At 42.7% G+C, this 21,271-nt stretch overlaps 1 protein-coding gene and 1 non-coding gene across 2 annotated transcripts in view; one reads left to right on the top strand and one right to left on the bottom strand.

The window, feature by feature from the left end:
* Positions 1–21,271, bottom strand: part of DPP6 (dipeptidyl peptidase like 6) — a 783,790-nt gene that overhangs the window by 739,733 nt on the left and 22,786 nt on the right. The window lies entirely within an intron of this gene.
* Positions 9,773–9,939, top strand: LOC112058894 (small nucleolar RNA SNORA5). Its single transcript, XR_002888068.1, has one exon. It is a non-coding gene; the product is annotated as a small nucleolar RNA SNORA5 (small nucleolar RNA).

Below are 21,271 nucleotides of genomic sequence, written 5' to 3'. Positions count from 1 at the left end.
CCCCTGGAACCTAACCCTCCCATTTACATTCATTCTTATGGGGAAATTGGATTTGCTTAACATCGTTTCATTTAAAGTCGCATTTTTCAGGAACAGAACTACAATGTCAAGCGAGGAGTTACTATATATTTATCATGTTTTAGGTCATGGCATGTTCTATGAGGTGGCAAAATCTGCAGGTGACACAAAGTTACTTAGATTAGCCCGAACTAGAACATACTATGAGAAACTTTAGATAGGTCTGACTAAGTTAGGTGAATTGGCAGCACAGTAGCAAATGAATTTCAGTGTTGGCAAATGCAAAGTAATGCTTGTATAAGGTATAATTTGACCTAATTATACATGATTTATTCCGATACATTAACAGGATGTCAGACAGAGGAGTTAAATAAAAATAAGCTCATGTGAAAAATATAAACCATGAGGGCCAGATCCTGAGCTGATGTAAACTGGTGTAGCTCTGTTGGCGTCAGTGTAGCTATGCCAATTTATATCAGCTCAAGATCTGGTTCAATATGTCTGCATGCCAATGCAAGAACTCTGAAAGCAAAAACAGGTGAACTAGAATGCTTGCAAGGGAAGAGTCCCTTGACATAATAAGCATTAAACACAGTGGAATAACCAACAAAAACAATGGAATAGTGTGATATCTGGCTATAAAATATATAGGAAAGACAGATTAGGTGAGAAAGCAGTGAGTAGTACTATACCTAAAAAATTCCACATAATCTCGGGTCACCAGAATTCTGAGTCAAGAGAATCACATTTTTAAATCCCCAGTCATATGCATACAAATATATTGATACGATTAGGCTTTCAACCTCCAGACCAAGAAAAGGACACTTCTTTCAGAGAGATCAAAGAGACAAAGTCCAATAAAATGGTAATAATGGGAGACTTTAATTGCCCACATGTAAACTGATCAAATATCACACTGGGACAGATAAAGAAGCAGTTTCTTGCTCTCTTAAATGATTGCTGCTTGGAATAGCTAGGTTCAGAACACAGAAGAAGAGAAGCTACTAAATAAATCAAAAATGGCCATTAAGTAATAAAGACCATGATATCATTAAGTTCTATAGTCTCAGGAGAGGAAAGGCACCAAAAACTAATATGGCAATAGTAAACTTTAGATAAGAGATGTAATGGGGGAGCTCACCATCTGAGCACTCTCTTGAACCAGGACACAGCATTGCAGGGGTTCTTTCACACTAGCACCTCCTGCTGTCTGCTCCCCTGAGCTGCCAATGCCCTTTTAAAAAAAAAAACTTTTTCCACCCGGAGTATGCCCTGCACCTACTGAGGGGGAGCAGCCTTTCCCCAATACTGCTCTATGCCTTGTCCTGGTTTAGTGTGGGGTCTGTAAACCCCATCTTAGTACCATGCAGCAATTCCTGTGCAAGCCTATTCTATTCTTAAGGTAGAACACATTACAGAGAAAACATATTAAAAGTAAAAATGAAGCGGCATGCATGCCAATAAGCATATCTAAGTTCTTCCCTTTGATGGGGTGGACTAGGCCCCTTGCTGGAAAGGCTTCAGTGTCCTGCAACACCTATCCCAGGAAAGGTACAATAGATGAGTCTAGAGGGGCTGCAGGGGAAGCAGACAATCAGAAAGGCAATCATAGCCCAATAGGGCCATATAAAAGCACCTGGAGCTCCAGCAACAAGTTGGTACCTTGCTGGAACTAGAGAAATGTAGCTGGTGCTCCTGGTTGGTCAAAGGGAATTTCAGCACCATGGACAGCTCAGTGCTGGCAGGGAGTGGGACAGCAAGGGAGAGCTCCTGGCTGGCTGCTGGGCCTGAATTCACATGAGCCCTCAGGTAAGGGTGAAGCTTTGGTGAAAGTTGGGGCTGCCGGGAAGTGGCCCAGGGAACTGAAAGCAGTGTAGTTAAAGGGATATGATGTCATGTGGCTACTATTTGTAGGGTCGCTGGGCTGGGACCTGGAGTAGTGTCCTGGAGTAGAGTCTCCCCTACAGGCGGTTACTGGGGAACTGGCCTCCTCTCGGACAGTGATAAATCCCTGGAAGGGGAATTGAACTGTTAAGAGACCCAGCTGGAGAGCTGGGACCAAAACAATCAAGACAGTGAAACCAGTGCCTCCAGGGGCGGAAGGCCTGGGGGCATGACCCAATACCAGGACAGTTTAAAGACTGCAGACACACCTGATCAGAAGAGTGCACTGGCAAGAGGTAGATGCCACATGGTTACAATCCCCAACTCTAACATGAATTCTGGCAGGAGTAGTCCTTCAAACCCCACCCAAGGGGATTCCTTGTGGTTACAAATTCGTCACAGCTCCTGCTCTGAACAAGCCCCCAGTCTTCTTAGGCCTCAGCAGATCCAGTCCTTCCAACCCTACCCTAAGGGCTGGGATGCTCTAATGACTGGGATCTTGTCCATTTCCTGGATCATGAAGAAGGCCATACGCCACTTTAAAACCAGGCTGTTTATCTGAAAGTGCATTTTTTGTCTCCTGGTCCCTTGGCAATCCAGTTTGAAGTAGTACATGCATATCTGATGCCGGGGTGTGTGTGTGTGGATTTAAAGGGCTGATAAAGGAGGAAAAACATTAGCATCCCCCTCCTTACTAGAGAAGGTACATACAGTGCTACAACACATGCACACTTTGCATTTTTAATACAGGGTACCCCAAAGGTATTAGCCCTAATTCGATAAAGTTTATCTTAATTCCATAAGGTTTGATCAGGACAATGTCAGTCTGTCACCAATATAACTCTGGATGTTCTTGCTATTCATATACGTAACCAGTCCTTGTTTAAGTCTTTCTGAGCTCTTGCCCTCAATGATATCTAGCTATCTCAGGGCTTCTATGCATGAACAATTAGACCAGGACACACTGAGGTGTGAATCTACCCCACAATAGCCTGTCATGGTTAACTGTCCATGTGCACCCTGCTGGCACAAGTTAGCAGTTCGTTAGAGCACTTTCATCTAGTCCTCTTTGTTAATATGCTTTGAGATAGTTCTGTTTCAAACTTAATGCACATCAGCAGGGTGCACATGGATAGTTAGACCAGGGCAGGCTAAGGTGGACAGATTCACACCCCAGCTTGCCATAGTTTAATTGTTTGTGCAGACAAGCCCTCAGGGTTTTATACTGCTGCCCATTAGCATAGGATCTAAGTGCCCTTCATATAAAATCATTAACAATATCCAAGTGGCTTCATGGAGTCTCAGGCATTTCTCAATTTATAGGATAAAAGCTCTGTTTGGGATTAGGGGCTGTGTTTTTATTTTTTAGGTAGGGGTTAAATTGGATAGAAGGGGGCGGCAACATCAGACTTACACTGAACACTATCTTGTGAAAATAAGTTCCACAAGCTCATTGTGCATTGTTTGTTTGGGGGGGGGAAAACAAACACTAATATCCTAAGAAATCCTGCATCTTCAGTGATTAAAATAAAATTAGACAGTTAAAGAATACATTTCTCCCGGCTCTTGCTATATCATCTTCCTTTCTTTTCTGTCTAATACATTTCAATGCATTCCTTGCCCTTCTATGTATCAACCAAATGCAAAATTAAGCACCTCACTGAATTTGTGCAGAAAGGACTGCCCTCTGGTCTATAACCTGCTGCAGCTACTTTTACTTAAAAGCTTTCTTGGTTCCACTTAAGTTCCTGTCTCTTGTTTTTGAGCGTCATACAGTTTTGTGGCATCCGCTGTTTTCGGGAGGCCTTGTTTTTAATATAGCTCGTTCAGTCTCCTCTCACATACCTCTTTTTTAATCTGAACACAAATTTAATTTTTCTCAACCTCACCTCACAGTAGCTATACTGTCACAGTGCAGTGTTTTTTTTTTTTAAACAGTTGGCTCCAACATGAAACAGTTTCAAAGCAAAGCGAAGTACTAACAGACTGCAATATTGTGTGTGCAAGCATGTGCGTGCTCGGGGGAAAGGGTTCCCAGTTCCATTGGAAAATAAGCTGATTCCCAAATCATGCTAACAGAGTTCAGTCCATTGAGCATAGCCCTGGGTCAGTATTTTACTGATCTCTTGTACACAAGAGACAATAATAGCTCCACAGAAGCTCTTAAGGCCTTTTATGAGAACTCGCAACACAAGAAAGGGTTTTTATTCTTTTTGACAAGTTGGTCCTTTAAAACTATACCTGTAACAGAGAGAATGGAACAAGGCAAAGCTAGAATTTTAGCTTTCACTCTGTATGTCCATCTTTCTACTAGTTTAAGGCAAACTTTAAAAAAGGCACATCAAGATTTTTCAAAGGCCAAAATGTAATAAAATAATGTATAACTATTAGACTGCTGAGGATTAAATATTCCATAGGTGTCTAAATATACCTACATCTCTGATAGCAAGTGACAGAACTGTAGATATAAAAATATTTGAAAAGTATTCATAATATAACCCAAACTGACTTCACTGAGAGCAGAATTAGAGCAAGTGCTTTAGAAAATGCCAATCATAATATGTTCTTCAGTTGTGCCATGGCAGAGAAGCAAGTCAAAAGGCCAAATGACTTTACGCTTTTGCTTTGGAGAGCACACGTTGCATAGGGAGATGCATTCAGGTAGTTAATGCTTTATTCCTCTGTTCCCTTCCACAAGGATGAGGGGAGCAAAATCAGAATGGCACTGGAAGGTGTAAAAGGTGGCATAACAGCTCTGCACATGCTCCATGTAAAAGAAGCAGTGCGAGATAAAAAGGTATCTTTTAAAAAGTGGAAGTCAAATCCTAGTGAGGTAAATAGAAAGGAGCATAAACACTGCTAAATTAAGTGTAAAAACATAATAAGAAATGCCAAAAAGGAGTTTGAAGAACAGCTAGCCAAAAACTCAAAAGGTAATAACAAAATGTTTTTTAAGTACATCAGAAGCAGGAAGCCTGCTAAACAACCAGTGGGGCCCCTGGACGATCGAGATACAAAAGGAGCACTTAAAGACGATAAAGTCATTGCGGATAAACTAAATGAATTCTTTGCTTCAGCTGAGGATGTTAGGGAGATTCCCAAACCTGAGCCGTCCTTTGTAGGTGACAAATCTGAGGAATTGTCACAGATTGAAGTGTCACTAGAGAAGGTTTTGGAATTAATTGATAAACTTAACAGTAACAAGTCACCGGGACCAGATGGCATTCACCCAAGAGTTCTGAAAGAACTCAAATGTGAAACCGCGGAACTATTAACTATGGTTTGTAACCTGTCCTTTAAATCGGCTTCCGTACCCCATGACTGGAAGATAGCTAATGTAATGCCAATATTTAAAAAGGGCTCTAGAGGTGATCCCGGCAATTACAGACCAGAAAGTCTAACGTCAGTACGGGGCAAATTAGTTGAAACAATAGTAAAGAATAAAATTGTCGGACACATAGAAGAACATAACTTGTAGGGCAAAAGTCAACATGGTTTCTGTAAAGGGTAATCATGTCTTACAAATCTATTCGAGTTCTTTGAAGGGGTCAACAAACATGTGGACAAGGGGGATCCAGTGAACATAGTATACTTAGATTTCCAGAAAGCCTTTGACAAGATCCCTCACCAAAGGCTCTTATATAAATTAAGTTGTCATGGGATAAGAGGAAAGATCCTTTCATGGACTAAGAACTGGTTAAAAGACAGGGAACAAAGGGTAGGAATAAATGGTAAATTTTCAGAATGGAGAGGGGTAACTAGTGTTCCTCAAGGGTCAGTCCTAGGACCAATCCTAGTCAACTTATTCATAAATGATCTGGAGAAAGGGGTAAACAGTGAGGTGGCAAAGTTTGCAGATCATACTAAACTTCTCAAGATAGTTAAGGCCAAAGCAGACTATGAAGAACTTCAAAAAGATCTCACAAAACTAAGTGATTGGGCAACAAAATGGCAAACGAAATTTAATGCGGATAAATGTACAGTAATGCACATTGGAAAAAATAACTCCAACTATACATACAATATGATGGGGGTTAATTTAGCTACAACTAATCAGGAAAGAGATCTTGGAGTCATCATGGATAGTTCTCTGAAGACGTCCATGCAGTGTGCAGCGGCAGTCAAAAAGCAAACAGGATGTTAGGAATCATTAAAAAAGGGATAGAGAATAAGATGAAGAATATCTTATTGCCCTTATATAAATCCATGGTATGCCTACATCTTGAATACTGCATACAGATGTGGTCCCCTTATCTCAAAAAAAGATATACTGGAATTAGAAAGAGTTCAGAGAAGGGCAACTAAAACGATTAGGGGTTTGGAACGGGTCTCATATGAGGAGAGATTAAAGAGGCTAGGACTTTTCAGCTTGGAAAAGAGGAGACTAAGGGGAGATATGATAGAGTATATAAAATCATGAGTGGTATGGAGAAAGAAAATAAGGAAAAGTTATTTACTTGTTGCCATAATATAAAAACTAGGGGCCACCAAATGAAATTAATGGGCAGCAGGATTTAAACAAATAAAAGGAAGTTCTTCACACAGCGCAGTCAACCTGTGGAACTCCTTGCCTGAGGAGGTTGTGAAGGCTAGGACTATAACAGGGTTTAAAAGAGAACTAGATAAATTCCTTAATGAGTCAGGAATGGTGTTCCTAGCCTCTGTTTGTCAGACAGTGGAGATGGATGGCAGGAGAGAGATCACTTGATCATTACCTTTTAGGTTCACTCCCTCTGGGACACCTGGCATTGGCCACTGTCGGTACACAGGATATTGGGCTGGATGGACCTTTGGTCTGATCCAATATAGCTGTTCTTATGTTCTCCTTCCACCCACTCTTGGTTCAATGAAAGCCCCTCTGTCCAAGTCCATGGCGTTCTGGATCTTCAGATAAGACATGAGCATGTCAGAGGGCAGCAAGAGTGGGTCCTGAATATCCACCATACTGTAAAATGCTCCCCACCAAGTATGGTGGATATTCATGCAGGAGATAATTCTCCTTCAAGTAGCATTACGCCTTACTTTTTACTTATATCAACACTGAGGTTGGTGGGAAGAAATCAACTATCACCATGGAGGGTTTAGCATGCTTTGGGTCTGAAATTTCCTCTCCTGCTTGCCTTTTCTCCTGAGGAGGTATTTTCTCATGGAAACCCTTTGAAAGGATGTTCATGGGAATTTCCGGGCCATTAATTCCAGTCCTGTACGTTTGTATCATATGTCCCTTAAAGATCTTTCTTCTTTGAAAGATTGCAATTACAGAAAGCTGTTTATTTCACATTTCTTAGCCACTGACTCCATTGTTGTACTAGAACAAGACTCCAAAACTTAGCTAGTATGGCAGCACTAGAAACATTTCCAAAACAATATTTCAGTATTTCTTTTTAAAGTTGCTTTCCAAGGGTGAGCTCTTAGCACTCTCAGTGACTCTGGTGAAACCCCTCACATAATCCTCCTTCAACAGATATGTTCTCCACTAATACATTTGAAATGGATATGGAATGTAGGATTACGTCAGTCATCTGTCCAAAGTGTCTTTATATATATATATATATATATATATATATATATATAAACACAAAAAAAAACCACAATTTCATTTTTCCTTTGCAGTTACGTAAATCATGAAAGTCTCCCATGTAATCATTTGGCTTAAGCCAAGCTGTCTAGAGAAACTGGTCTCAGGGCATTATCCAAGAGGAGGCCAAGGTCACAGGAAGAAGTTGCATTTGAAAATGAAAACTAAAAGACACTGCTTAGATACACTGTATTCAAAAGACCTGTAACAGATTCCATTTTAACATAAATTAACTAGAAATATTGTTAAACTATTTTTCCTGATAGTTTGCCTGCATTTGTAATTAAAGGCAGCTGCACAGTGTGGAAAGGTGACGTCTCTAGAAACAGTGACAAAGATCTGCTATGTTGTCTGTTTCTTTAGGCTGTTTATAACACCTGTGCCACAGTTCAGGTGTAATCTGTACAGCATAATTAAAAATACCCATTAGAAATACACAGACACTTTCTAATGTCTGGGCAAGTGGGATTGCTATTGTCACCTTAACCTTTTTTCTGTCAGTTTTGGGTGGGTTTTCTTACATCTAGCATATGAATCCATCTGGGGCATTTGCCCTAAGGGGCATACACTCTCATGTCAATGTGCAGAGACTTGTGAGACTAATCCTGAATTCTTATGTTAAACATACTTAGGAAATTTTAGTTCTAAAAAGCCAAGGGCTATGCAAAGTAGACAGAATTTTTAATTGATAGATCCCACCCCCAGAATACCAAGAGGTACCAATACAAGAACAACTGGCAACATTTCAATCCCTTAGATTCCAAGATACCATGTTCCTACCTATTTTACAGCAAGGTACAGCATTTTAGTTAAATACTATACACGCACACACACACTGCATTTTTTGACGACATTTAATAAAAAGCACCCTTCATTTTTCTTGTATTTGCTTATAAGAAGCCTGTGGCAACAAACTCTGAAATTGCATTCAGAAATTGGGAAGGTTTTGACATACCACAAAATAAAGGTATCTCATTCTACTCATCCATGAGCATTTTAAACGTGACCTGTCCACCCATGCAAAGGGTCAACTCCAGAGCTAAGGTATGTCTACACTGCAGTGGGGAGGGATGATTGCAGCACGTATAGACATACCCAGCTAGCTAGATCAAAGTTAATTGCTTAACTGCTGTTGTAACTGAGGCTAAGCCATAGCAGCATGGCAGGGCCTCCCAGAGGATTCAGGGGACCTGGGGTCTTCGGTGGCAGGGGGCCCCCGCCGCCGAAGACCTGGCACTTCGGCGGCGGGTCCAGGGGCGGAAGGACCCCCCGCCACTGAACTGCCGCTGAAGACCCGGAGCGGAAGAAGCTCCGGGGGCCCGGGCCCCGCGAGAGTTTTCCGGGGCCAGCGGAGTGAGTGAAGGATCCCACTCCAGGGGCCCCGAAAAACTCTCGTGGGGGCCGCTGCGGGGCCCGGGGCAAATTGCCCCACTTGCCCCCCCCCCCCCCGGGCGGCCCTGCAGCATGGAACGGGGGGCTAGCCCTGCCCACCCAGTACCCTCAGAACATATTCAAAGGTGCTGCTTTGGCTTCACTGCTATTATCTGAGCTAGCTAGATCAAAGCCAACTTGGGTGTGTCTACAAGTGCTGTAGTCACACCTCTGACTGCAGTATAGACATACCTCAAGAGTGACTAAACTGTACAGGAGCGCCAGTCACATGTTAGTCACTTTGAGTGGAGTCACTGTTTACACCAATTCTGAATTTGCCTCAAAGAGTCTTGAAAGCAGGAAGGGGTCTGAAATGCAGCCACAATTGTTCATGAAGATCCCCATTCCAGGGCCTGCAATTGCAACATTAACTCACTCAATGCTGCTTACTCATATGTAGCTCTAATGGACTTCAGGAGGCTTAAGGACTACATGAAAGAAAGGGCATTAGGGTCTGATCCTGCTAACACTCACTGCCATGCACAATGCTTGAATGATCCCAGTAAGACTATACACGATAGAAAACTCTAAACTCTGTTGTGCATGCAGGATTAGGAGATAAAGGCATAATACACACATGTAGTCTCATTGAAGTCAGTGGACCATGCACTGCATAAAGTTAAGCACGGGCATCTCAGCAGGATCAGCTCTTCGTTTGCATGGAACAGAAGAACTGGAGATATGACAGAGCAGAAGGGAGACCAGCATCTATGTTTCATGAGTCTGCACAATATTGTGGAAACTGTTGGGTTTTTCCCGCCGCAGTGTTCTTCAAGGCAGGGTCTGGCTTCACTGATCAATGTAGAGCCAGCCATATGTTCTGTGCTTTATACAAAAAATACATAAACAAAAATAGTAGTGCACAAGCAAGTCAAATTTTGCTCTGACTCAAAGTACTAAAAGCCAGAACAGGCTCAGACTGTTGTCACAGAGGTTCCCATTTGCTCACTATACCACATGAAGAGAGCCAAGTTATACAGTCCCATGCTGTCAAAACAATATAGTGAGAAGTCTGGTGTCTGTTTTTATGGTGTACAGGTCTGGGGATGTGAGTGATAGCTGTGTTTTATAAATACAGAAATTAAATTTGAGTTCAGGTTTGTACAGATGGCTCTCTCACTATAAAAGCTGCCTGTTCTCAAATTAACATTTTGTTGCACATAAATTTAGAAAACCATTATAAATTAACACAACAATAGCAGAAATGCTCTGTCTTCTCTGTGTTTAGTTTCTTCCTGTGTACAAGGGGTGTGTGGAAACTATTTCCCTCCCCACCCCCAGGGCATTCACAGCAGAAAATAAATACCTGCAGAAGCGATGGAAAAAGTTGCTGGTGGAACGTAAGCTTCGGGTTGCCAGATTTTCAACATTTGCACATAAGACTTGGATAAGATTGACAAATTTGCCAATACAAGCTTGGAATAAACAAAGGGAAAACAAAAACAAAAAAACTACAGCCAGACCTTTTGATCAATAAAGAGAAAAAATAACATGCCCTGGAAAAACAATAATAAAAGAAAAAGCCTACCAAAAAGAAAAAAAAAAAAAAAAAAGGCTTTAGCATGCTGACCAGGAAAGAGATTTGGAGCTGTTTGGAAGATTAAAGGTTTTTATTGGGGAAAAAAAATCCCTAAAGCCGTTAGCCCAATATGTAGCTGAAATGAAGAAGGCAAACAGAATGCTTGGTTGCTAGGAGAATATGAAAAATCAAAAGCACTGCTATATACTGTAAGGAACTGGTAAGACCTCTCCTAGCATAGTCTACCTAGTCTTGGTTATTGTACCTAGGAAAGGCTCCAATGCTTTTTGATAGAATGCAGTGCAGAGCAAAATAAGGTGAATACAGAGGCTGCAGTATTTAAATTAACTACAAGAACAGTTCAGGATGAGAAACTTACAAATGATAAAAAAGAAAACAAGAGACCCACTTCTTAAACTCATGTCTAGTATCTTTCAATGAACTCTGTCAAGGATTGCAGACCCAACATTGTATTTTTTTTTCTTTCAGTTCTTGCCTCTGAGAAATCAGAGTCATATCAGCGGGTCTGAACCTTCCATACCATGGCCCTCATGTTATAACAAAGCATTTCAGGACTCAGTTCTCCCTTCTAGCCATAGAGATAAGGAAGATGCTTACAAAACTCCAGACCAAGTCACAACCTGTTGGCTAAGAACCCATGAGCTAGATCTCATCCTACACAGAGAAAACCCTTGCAGGGACACCTAACTGAGTTTCAATCTGTGCAGAAAAGTAGATAGAACCATAGATTCTTAGAATTGAAAGGGACCTCAGGAGGTCATCTAGTCCAACCCCCTGCTCAAAGCGGGATCAATCCCCAACTAAATCCTCAAATCCCTAAATGGCCCCCTCAAGGATTGAACTCACAACCCTGGGTTTAGCAGGCCAATGCTCAAACCACTGAGCTATCCCTCCTCCCCCAGTGGTTAAGCTCCTACCCTCAAATTTGGGAGTCCTGGATTCAAATCTTTGATCTACCACAAACTAGCAGTGTGACTTTGCGCAAGTCACACAGCCTCTCTGTCTGCCCCTCTGGAACATGGAGATAACACTTTTCTACTTCTCAGTTGTTGTTAGGATAAAAACATTGCAGATGGTGAGGTGCACAAACTACAGCAATGGAGGCTATAGATGCACTTAAGACAGATAGATAGACCTTGGCAAGTCACTCAACATCTCTGCCTCCCATTAAACTTGGGAAGTAAGATGCTACTCAACATGAGTAAGGGCAGCAGATCATGGTTCTTAACGGAGCTGGGAGAATAACTGACCTTTTGGTTTGCTGGCAATTTTGAAAAGTTGAAATGAAATTCATTTTGGGTTGGACAAAAAAAAAAACAAGAATTTTCTAAGTTCTTGGCAAATCAAAAAAAGTACAAAAAATTAATTTCAGGTCAAATGAAACATTCTGTTCAACCCAAACAAAATGTTTCATTTTGATCTTGAGCATTTAAAAAAAAAAAACTAAAGGAAAATTTTAAATGTTCAAAATGTTGAAAGGAAATGTTTTGATTTGTTTGGAATGATGGGATTTTTAAAAAATGAATGGATATGAACTTGCAAAACATTTTGGTGTTGGCAAAATAGCGTTGTCACTAAAAAGCTCCACTTCGGCCAACAAATTTCATCCACTTCTAGCTTTTATTTTCCCTGTGTGTAAAACAGAAATCCAGATACTTGCATTCTGTGAGAAAGAGCGGTGAGCTTCATGGATGGCAAGTAGCGTTGTTGTTATTATCCAGATTAATTGTAAATTGCTGCCATTTTGGCTGATACAGCAAAGATCAAACTGGAGACCTAAACAGCTAAGAGCATGAGCTGCTACAGGTTGAACTACAGACCCAGGGTTCCCCACCTGGCATTCTGAGGGACTTAGCCTAGAAGGGGACCTATAAACACAGAAGCATCAAGGAAGATTCCAAGAAATACTCAAGAAAGTAGGTAGGAGAAGGCCTATGAACAGAATTGGAGAAAATCCAAGCAGACTCCTCATTCAGGGACAGCAGAAATACTGTACAGATTCAAGATAAGGGTCCCTTGTGGTAGGACAGAGAGAACCCCCCACCTAGACCCTATTAAAAATTACCTAACAAATGAAAACAGCCCTGAATTCATTTTTCGTCCTTGACTTCCAAGAAAGGAGTCATTTCCTTCCAGTAGCATACATGGAAAGTAATTCGGTTTAAGGCCAGATCCTCAGCTAGTGTAGAACAGTGCAGTGCCACTGAACTCAATGAAATATGCGGATTTACACCAGCTGAGGGTCTGCTCCTAAGCTATCAGTGTCGAGAGTGCCTATAACTATCGTATCCAGGCTCCTAAAGTATTTTTGAAAGTGTCAACAATGCAATGGGGGAGGGGGAGAACAGATGGACCCGATTCTGTATCCCCAACTCCCACTAATTATATTTACTCAAGGGAGCCGTTCCGCTGACATCAACTGGGCTCCTAAATAGGTTAGTGCTACTCAGCCTTATAAGACTGTGCTACAAACAAGGGGCCCAGATTGCTAATTGTTTTATTGGGATTTATTAGGATTGCTGAAGTGGCCCTATAAAGAGAGCTTTCATTAGCACTGCAGTGCCATGGCTCACCCTCATAAGATACATCTATTTGCAAGATTTTTTTGCCTTCTGTGTATTTAACAGTGTTATCGGAGGGCAGATGCTCTCTCCAGGTGCTGACTTACTCTAATAAGCTGTTTACAGTTAGGTAATTTCCTTCCTGTTATTCCCCACATATTTAAGACCGTGCTGGAGGGTAGGCCAGGGAACTGCAGCTTGCCCTCATTAGTGGTTTTCATTTATGTTATTTTTCCTTTTAAATTCCTGTTCACTTAAACAGCGTTACTGGAAAGCACCGAGGATGCTGAGCCCAGCTTCAGATTTACTCAAACTGTTTATGGAGCAATAGTTTCCCCTTGCGATGCTCCTGGATGTAATGCCACTGCAGGAGGCATTAGGGAGTTACAGCTCATCACCACTGACACATTCAGGAGTGAGAGTCCTGAAGAGTTGTCATGCTAGAGAAACAAGACAGATAGGAGAGAGGTGAAGTGATTTGCACAAAGTCACACAGCAGATCAGTGGCAGAATAGGAATTAGGGTCCAGGTGTCCTGCTGCCTAGTACAGTGCTTTGTCCATAGGGTTGCCAACTCTCCCGGATTGGCCGGGAGTCTCCCAGAATTGGAATCGATCTCCTGGCGGCTACTGAAACCAATCCAGGAGATTTTAATAGGCTACTAAAAGTCCAGTCGGCGGTGCAGCGAGGCTAAGGCAGGCTCCCTGCCAGCCCTGGCTCTGTGTGGCTCCCAAAAGGGACCAGCACATCCCTCTAGCTCCTAGACACGGGTAGCCAGGGGGTCTCTGTGCACTGCCCCCGCACTGAGCGCTGACTCCGCAGCTCCCATTGGCCGGGAACTGCAGCCAATGGGAGCTGCAGAGGTAGTGCCTGCAGCAAGGGGCAGCACACAAAATCGCCTGGCTGCCCCTGAGCCTAGGAGCCAAACATGCTGGTTGCTTTCAGGAGCCACCTGAGGTAAGTGCCGCCTGGCCGGAGCCCGCACCTCTCACCCCACTCCAATACCCCAATCCCCTGCGGCCTCTCCCACACCCAAACTCCTCCCATAGCCCACTCCCACTCCTGCACCCCAAACTCCTGCCCCAGGCTCAGCCAGATCCCCCTCCCACACTCCAAACCCCTCAGCTCCACCGCCCAGCCCAGAGCCCACACCCCCTCCAATCACCTGGCTGGGGCAGGGAGAAGCGAGTGAGGAGAAAGCAAGTGACGAAGGAAGGGAGGATGAAGTGAGCAGGTGGCGTGGCCTCGGGGAAAGGATGGGGCAAGGGTGTTTGGGTTTGTGCGATTAGGCAGTTGGCAGCCCTATTTGTCCACCAGATCACACTGGCTCCTGCTTATCCCCCAAATGGGGAAACCGAGGTGTAACAAGAGCACAGGTGTACTGGTAAAAGTCTGATCTTTATTGCCTGGCCTCAAACCCATGACATAGGTCAGGGTTACAAAAGGCTGTCATGGTAAAGACCTGCCACACAAGAGTCCTGTGCCTCTGCAGTCAATTCTGACCCTCATCCAGCCCCATGCTAAGGTCAGCCCTAACTTTCACCGGGAATCCCCATAGATATGAGTGGAGGCTGTAGAGGGTGGAAGCTTCATTAATTAGGAGTGCCCTGAGGAAGGCACTATATTCTAGAGTATGCCTGCTGGTGCTAGTTATTTCTGTGCTGCGCTATTTCCAGAACTGCTTTGTGTTGGATTCCACATTTTCTTTATTTGCTGGTGAACCTAAAGCACCTGACATTGCCTGATTTTGCTGGTGGGTTGACCATGGGGCAGGGGGGAAATCTTGCTGTGGGTGCATGTCACTGAATTAACAATTTCACAAGTATCAAATTATTCAGACTATACCACCACACATCCTCAAAACCTGTCCAGTGATAATTATGTACAGCCTATGCCAAATGTACTAGAATTAAATAACAGAATTAAAATGCAAACCAGAAGTACAAAGTTTCCGTTCTTTTTGCAGTTTCAATTCAGCAGTTTGAGCAGGGATAAGTGTACTTTGTTCTTGTCCCCAGACATTTGGAAGCAGCAGACTAATTTAGCAGACTATATTCCTCTCAAACTTTTTTGTTTGGTTGGGATCCCTTGCCAACTGGTTTAATGATACTGAGAGCAGTGGAATGACATTGTTTTTATCATGTGCCTTTTTTTAAAGAACTGTATTTCAACACAAGAGACCATCCAGCTACGGGTTTTTAGAGCAAAGTCATTGCCCAATGCATGCAACAGATGAGCAACTGAACGACCCTGCTTCTCAGGATTATTACGTTCACAGCACACAAAGAGAAGTTAGATTAAAAAAAAAAAACCACACACACACACACCCCCCAAATATTCTGGCTGGAAGGTTGCAAAGTAACACTACTTTAATCCTTAGAATTCAGAATGATTAATACACAAGTGTGCAGGAAATTGATATATCTGTCACTCTCTTTGAAAGACCTTCTGATATTAAGGTTATATATTATTGTGGGCTGGAACTGAATGTAACCTCTCTTCAGGGGAGATGTGACCAATATTGCAATGCAATGCAGTATCTTTGGGGTCCATTGTTTTAAATGAATAGCTTAGGTAAGATTGTGTTCGGCTCCATGGGGGGAGGGCTACTATAGCTCCTCCATGAACTAAAAACAGTGGGTGATGACTGTGACCCAGGAACCTCTTGATGCCAACTGGCAGAAGGTCTGGGGGATGCATAGGGCTTTACAGGGGTCCACTGGTCAGATTTTAAATTCACCAAAAGTAAGGTCTCTATCAAAAGCCAATAGCCACTGGCCATCATAATCATTCTGAAACATAGATATGGATAATATTTAAGATGTTAGATATCTATACTGGAAATTATGTTTTCAAAGCCTTGGAGTTAAGGCAGGTAAACAAAAAAGCTAACAGGCCTTCAACAGGTCCCTTTCAAGCAGGAGGTAGCAGATGCTGATCTCCCTATCTGGTCATTGTGTACTGTGTGTCTCACAACAGAAGCCTATTTGCATACAGAGCCAGATGCTGATTAAAATATTGCAAAGTCCACAAGCGAGGGAGGCTGCAGGAAAAAAACAATCAGCAGGGGGAGTCCTGTTTATGAAAAAGAACAAAAGGAGTGACCTAACATACCTACAGGTACTAAGAAACACCTGGCATCCTTCACAGAGGTGACAAGCGGGTAGCGTGGCTCACCTCATGAAAAAGCAATCACAGCCTGCCTGGCTGGAAAACGCTGGTGAGCAATACTTTGTTAGACATGAGAGTATCTTGTTAATTAAGTCTAAGCTTTAGAAAGCATGTTATGACTTTATTGTTTACATAATCATTTGTTTTCAATAGTTCTACTTGCTGCCACCCGAATCTCTTTATTTTATAGTGAAAACAAGTAAAAGTTTATTTAACAAAGTTATCTACGTGCTGTCTGTTAAGCCGAGCAGTGATCTGAGGTGTAACTGGTAAACTGAGATGTGTTGTTTCTTTAGGAGCAGCCAGGTGTGTGTTACAAATTGCTGTAATGAGCCCTGAAACCAGTGCCCTGTGGAGTCCATGATTTTTAGTGTCTAGCACTGTTATGAATTTAAGTTTCCAGGCTAACCTTTTGAAGATATTGTGCACGTTTCCTTTGAGGACAGTTACTGAAAGATCAGATATGGAGCGATCCCTTTGTGAAAAGTGTTCATCCAGAGAGGATATGGTGTGTTTAACTTTTATCATTCTTCTGTGTAAGCGTCTTTGAGAGTGGAGTGATTGTCTGGTTTCCTTCCCCAGACCAGAGAAGAACTCTGAGTAGCTCGTAAGTTAGTACCTTCCACCAAGAAAGGTTGGGCCAATAAAAGATATTACCTCACCTACCTTATCTCTCTCTGTGTACCATTTTAACACAGTTTTAAATATACCTCAAGGATAAAATAGCAAACAGCTGCTGTATGGAAAAGTTGTTGAAACCAATCCCAGATACTTTCAGGACACTTTTCTACGTCTTCAGTGATGTTTGCCACCATGTCCTGTTCTGAAGTCATCATCTTGTTAGTCAGGCTGGTAGTTCTAACAAAAATGCTTGAGGGAAGCAGGCTTTGCATTGGATTTCAGACCTAGTTTGGATTCCCTGCAGTGAAATTGGGAAGCTACAAATGTTTGCACAAATACTGTAGCTTCCACTATCTGCCCTCTTTTTTTAGGGCTTCTTGAGAACTGAGTATGATTCTGGTGCTGCTCCATTCAAAGGCAGAGGAGGGAGCAAAAATAAGCAACCCTAGATAGGGCATTATACAAATGGGGAGTGCAAATGTGGAACAAAGAGGACTGGGGGAAATCATAGACCAGTCAACCTAACTTCGATACCTAGCAATATACTCAAACAAATGATTAAACAATCTATTTGTAAGCACCTAGAGGATAGTAGGGTTATCAGGAATAGGCAGCATGGATTTGTGAAGAACAAATCATGCCAAACTAGCCTAATTTCCTTGACAAGATTACTGGCCTACCAGATGGGATGGGGGTAAGCTGTGGGACATGATATATCTTGATCTTAGTTGGGCAGTTGACACATTCCCACAAGACAGTCTCATAAGCGAACTAGAGAAATGTGATGTTGATGAAATTACTATAAGGTGGGTGTGAAGCTTCCCAGGGCTGAGAGACACCGTGCTACCTCCTACCCTTAGCATGAGGAGCCTTATCTGTGCCCACTGGGGGTCAGCTCTCAAACCCCACTGGCAACACAAGCACTCCTCTCTAGGCCCTGCTGTCACTTTGTGGGTTAGCGATAGGCCCCCTCCGAGAGTCTCCCTGGATCGTCCAGCCCTGCTCCACTGGAGAGTCGTAGTATTCACAGACTCTCGGCTTCCAAAGTAGTAGTACACCCCAGCTTAGCTGTTTCACCTCAGATCACCAATCTGCTTAACCCACAGCACTTACAACTGTTTATAGTGAAATCAAGCACAAGTTTAACAAAAGCACAGATTCAATAAGTAGCAAAAGTAGTACTGGACACTAACAGTTACACATAAAATAAAATCATAACATGCATTCTAGAGCCAAGATGAAATTCTATAAAGACAAGTACAAAATGCTACACTTAAGAAGAAGAAAAAAATCAAATGTACAAATACAAACTGGCGAGTAACTGGCTAGAATGTAGTACTGCTGAAAAGGATCTGGGGGCTATAGCAGATCACAGATTGAATACGAGTCAAAAATATGATGCAGTTGTGAAAAAGGCTAATATTCTTGGATGTATTAACAGGAATGTTGTATGTAAGACTTGGGAGGGAATTGTCCTGCTCTCCTCAGCACTGGTGAGGCCTCAAGTGGAGTTCTGGTGCCACACTTTAAGAAAGATGTGAATCAATTGGAGAGTCCAGACGAGGGCAACAAAAATGATACAAGATTTAGAAAACCTGACCTAGAAAGAAAGGTTACAAAACCTGGGCATGTTTAATCTTGAGAAAAGACGATTGAGGGGGAACCTGATAGCAATTAACATATTTGGACTGTTGTTACAAAGAGGATGGTGATCCATTGTTCTCTATGTCCACTGAAGATAGGACAAGAAGTAATCACCTTAATCTGTCACAAGGCAGAGTTAGGTTAGATATTAGGAAAATCTTTCTAACGAAGGATAGTTAAGCTCTGGAATAGGCTTCCAAGGGAGCTTGTGGAATCCCGGTCACTGGTGGTTTTTAAGAACAGGTTAGACAAACACCTGTCTCTGGCCTAGAGATACTTGGTCCAGCCTCAGTGCCGGGGGATGGATTAGGTAACCTCTCATAGTCCCTTTCTGCCCTACATTTCCATGATTCTATGCTTCCTCCTTCTGCAGGTGTTTTATGGGAAGTGGGCTCTGGAGACGAGACAGTGCTGGAACAGAGCATTGACAAGGGTGGGATGACCATTCTCAAGGCATCATTCCCTGTTCAACCCCTTTGGGATTCCAGGGGTAAGTTAATATTTACTCCACTAGCATTAACTTTGACTGGCTCACTCAACCCAATATGACCACTATTCCTGGACGACTGGAGGGTAGTAATGGGAACTGAGCTCTGAAATGAGGACTGGGAGATGGAGAGGACAGAAGTAATGCAGCGGCACATGGCCTCCTGCAGATCCCTGTAGAGCTGAGTTTCTGACCTTACCAGAGTGGATGTTGTAAATATCAGTTTAGGCTCTGACCCTGCAAGTTGTCCATGAACAGCGCTCCCCCTTGACATCAATGCTAGTTCTGTGCGTCTGTCCAGGAGAGCCTGCCAGTTCAGCTCCTAACTCCATCTGTTCAGAAACATGAGCCTTTCCTGCTCTGTTTGGAAGCATTCAGAGTATTCAAGCTGCCATCTTGCCCCACGCACAGGGGAGTGAACTGGAGACCAGCCGAAATAAAAGCAGGAGAGCTCTGAGTTACTACAGTGAATTTTTTGCAAGGTGTCTGGCTGGTGGGTCTTGGTAATACGCTCAAGGTCTAACTGATCACCATATTTGGGGTCAGGAAGGAATTTTCCCCCAGGTCAGATTGACAGAGCCCCCCGGGTTTTTGTGCTTTTCTCTACTGTATGGGGCACTGGCCACTTGCATGTTTAAACTAGTGGAAATGGTGGATTCTCTGTACCTTAAAAAGTGTTTAAATTACCATTTGAGGACTTCAGTAACTCAGCCAGAGGTTATGGATCTAGTACAGGAGGAGGTGGGTGAGGTTCTGTGGCCTGCAGGAGGTCAGACTAAATGATCACAATGGTCCCTTCTGGCCTTAAAGTCTAGAATTCTATGAGCTGCTATATCTTGTGTTAAAGAGCCAATGCTTTCTGGTTGGGACAGTAAGCCCCGACTCATCTCTTCTGCAGATCAGGTACAGAGGGGATCCTGTAACACACCTTGCCAGTGGTTTATCTTGGTACGAGCAATCCTACAGGCTCAGAACAAAATGTATTTTAAGCTGTCAAGCAGACTGTATGAGGTGTATATTCTCCCCTCCGCGCAGGATCAGATTCTCATTAATATTGCGGGTGGGTTCATGTGGGCACTGGGTAATTTAGGTCTATTACTACAAGTAGGTATGCATGCCAAAGCCATTGTAAACAGGCCTTCCATATCTGGTTGTTTGCCCATTGCTGCAGAAAGTAGGGAGGGCTTCTTTTCCCCCCTGCACTATTAGCCAAATACATGACATGGGAGATGTTGCCTTCCTCTGGAGTGTCAGGTAATGGTCACTGCCAAAGCAAGGATAATGAATATGAGAATAATGTTCCAGAATGACAAATCCAATATTCCTACAGAGAAGAGCTATAGCTTCCTTTTCAAATCTATAAAGCATTCGGAAATGCAATGGGGGAGAAGATTCACGTCCAGCTGCCCTCTCCTCCTTGCTTCTACCTACATTTATAGGTCATCTCTAGGCTCTGCACTGATGCCTATAGAAGCACTGGGAAGCAAGGAGGAGACAGCACATGTGACCTGTCAGATCTCCATGATTACCAGTAAAGCTCCATGGAGCACAAATGGTCAAAGAATAAGAGTTTGTGTACCAATGTCCTAAGCTTCACAGTAGTTATTGAAGGCAATCAGCATGGTCTAATGGCTAGAGCACTGGACTGGGAAGGAGAGTTGGGTTCCTTTTCCTGGCTCTGCCAATGACTTACTGTGGGACTTTGGGCAAGTCACTTCATATCTCTCTTTTCCATCCTTTATCTTTGATATTTCGATCGTATACGCTTCAGAACAGGGACTTGTGTGTTTAAAAAGCACCTACAAAACACTGAGGCCTTGATCTTGGGTGGGGCCTCTAGGTGCTAATATTATGCAATCAGCAGCAACAGCAGCATGAATAAATATGCCACTCTCAGAATACTGACACCCCCACATATTTCATTTCTCAGATTCGTGGGAATTAGATATTTATAGCACCATGCTCATTATCTCCAACAGAAACGGAGTTCCAAATAGTAAAAGAATGTTTTCAGGTTTTCATAGACTCATTTACAACAGCCTAGTCTTAGCCTATTTATTCCAGTTTGTGATCAAACTGTGTATGAATGCATATCTTAATACAATGACAAGTTCAATGCCACGTGTTGAGAGGTAAGAGAACAGTTAATTTATTTTCGCTGCTATCAAAGTAGTTGCTTATAATTAACAGTCAGAAATGTAAAAAGGTTCTTTTGCAGCAGGAGTACATTTTAAATATGCTAGCACATTTCCCAACGTCTGGCTGCTGGCCCCCTGTGGTTAAGGCAGATGTAGATGGGTTTAAGTGGGCCAATGAAAAAAATAATAGCAAAGAGAA

The sequence above is a fragment of the Chrysemys picta genome, chromosome 2, assembly GCF_011386835.1.
Source record: "Chrysemys picta bellii isolate R12L10 chromosome 2, ASM1138683v2, whole genome shotgun sequence".
NCBI lineage: Eukaryota > Metazoa > Chordata > Testudines > Emydidae > Chrysemys > Chrysemys picta.
The sequence above is the reverse complement of the archived record's forward strand: the minus strand, read 5'-3'. Positions and strand labels throughout refer to the sequence as shown.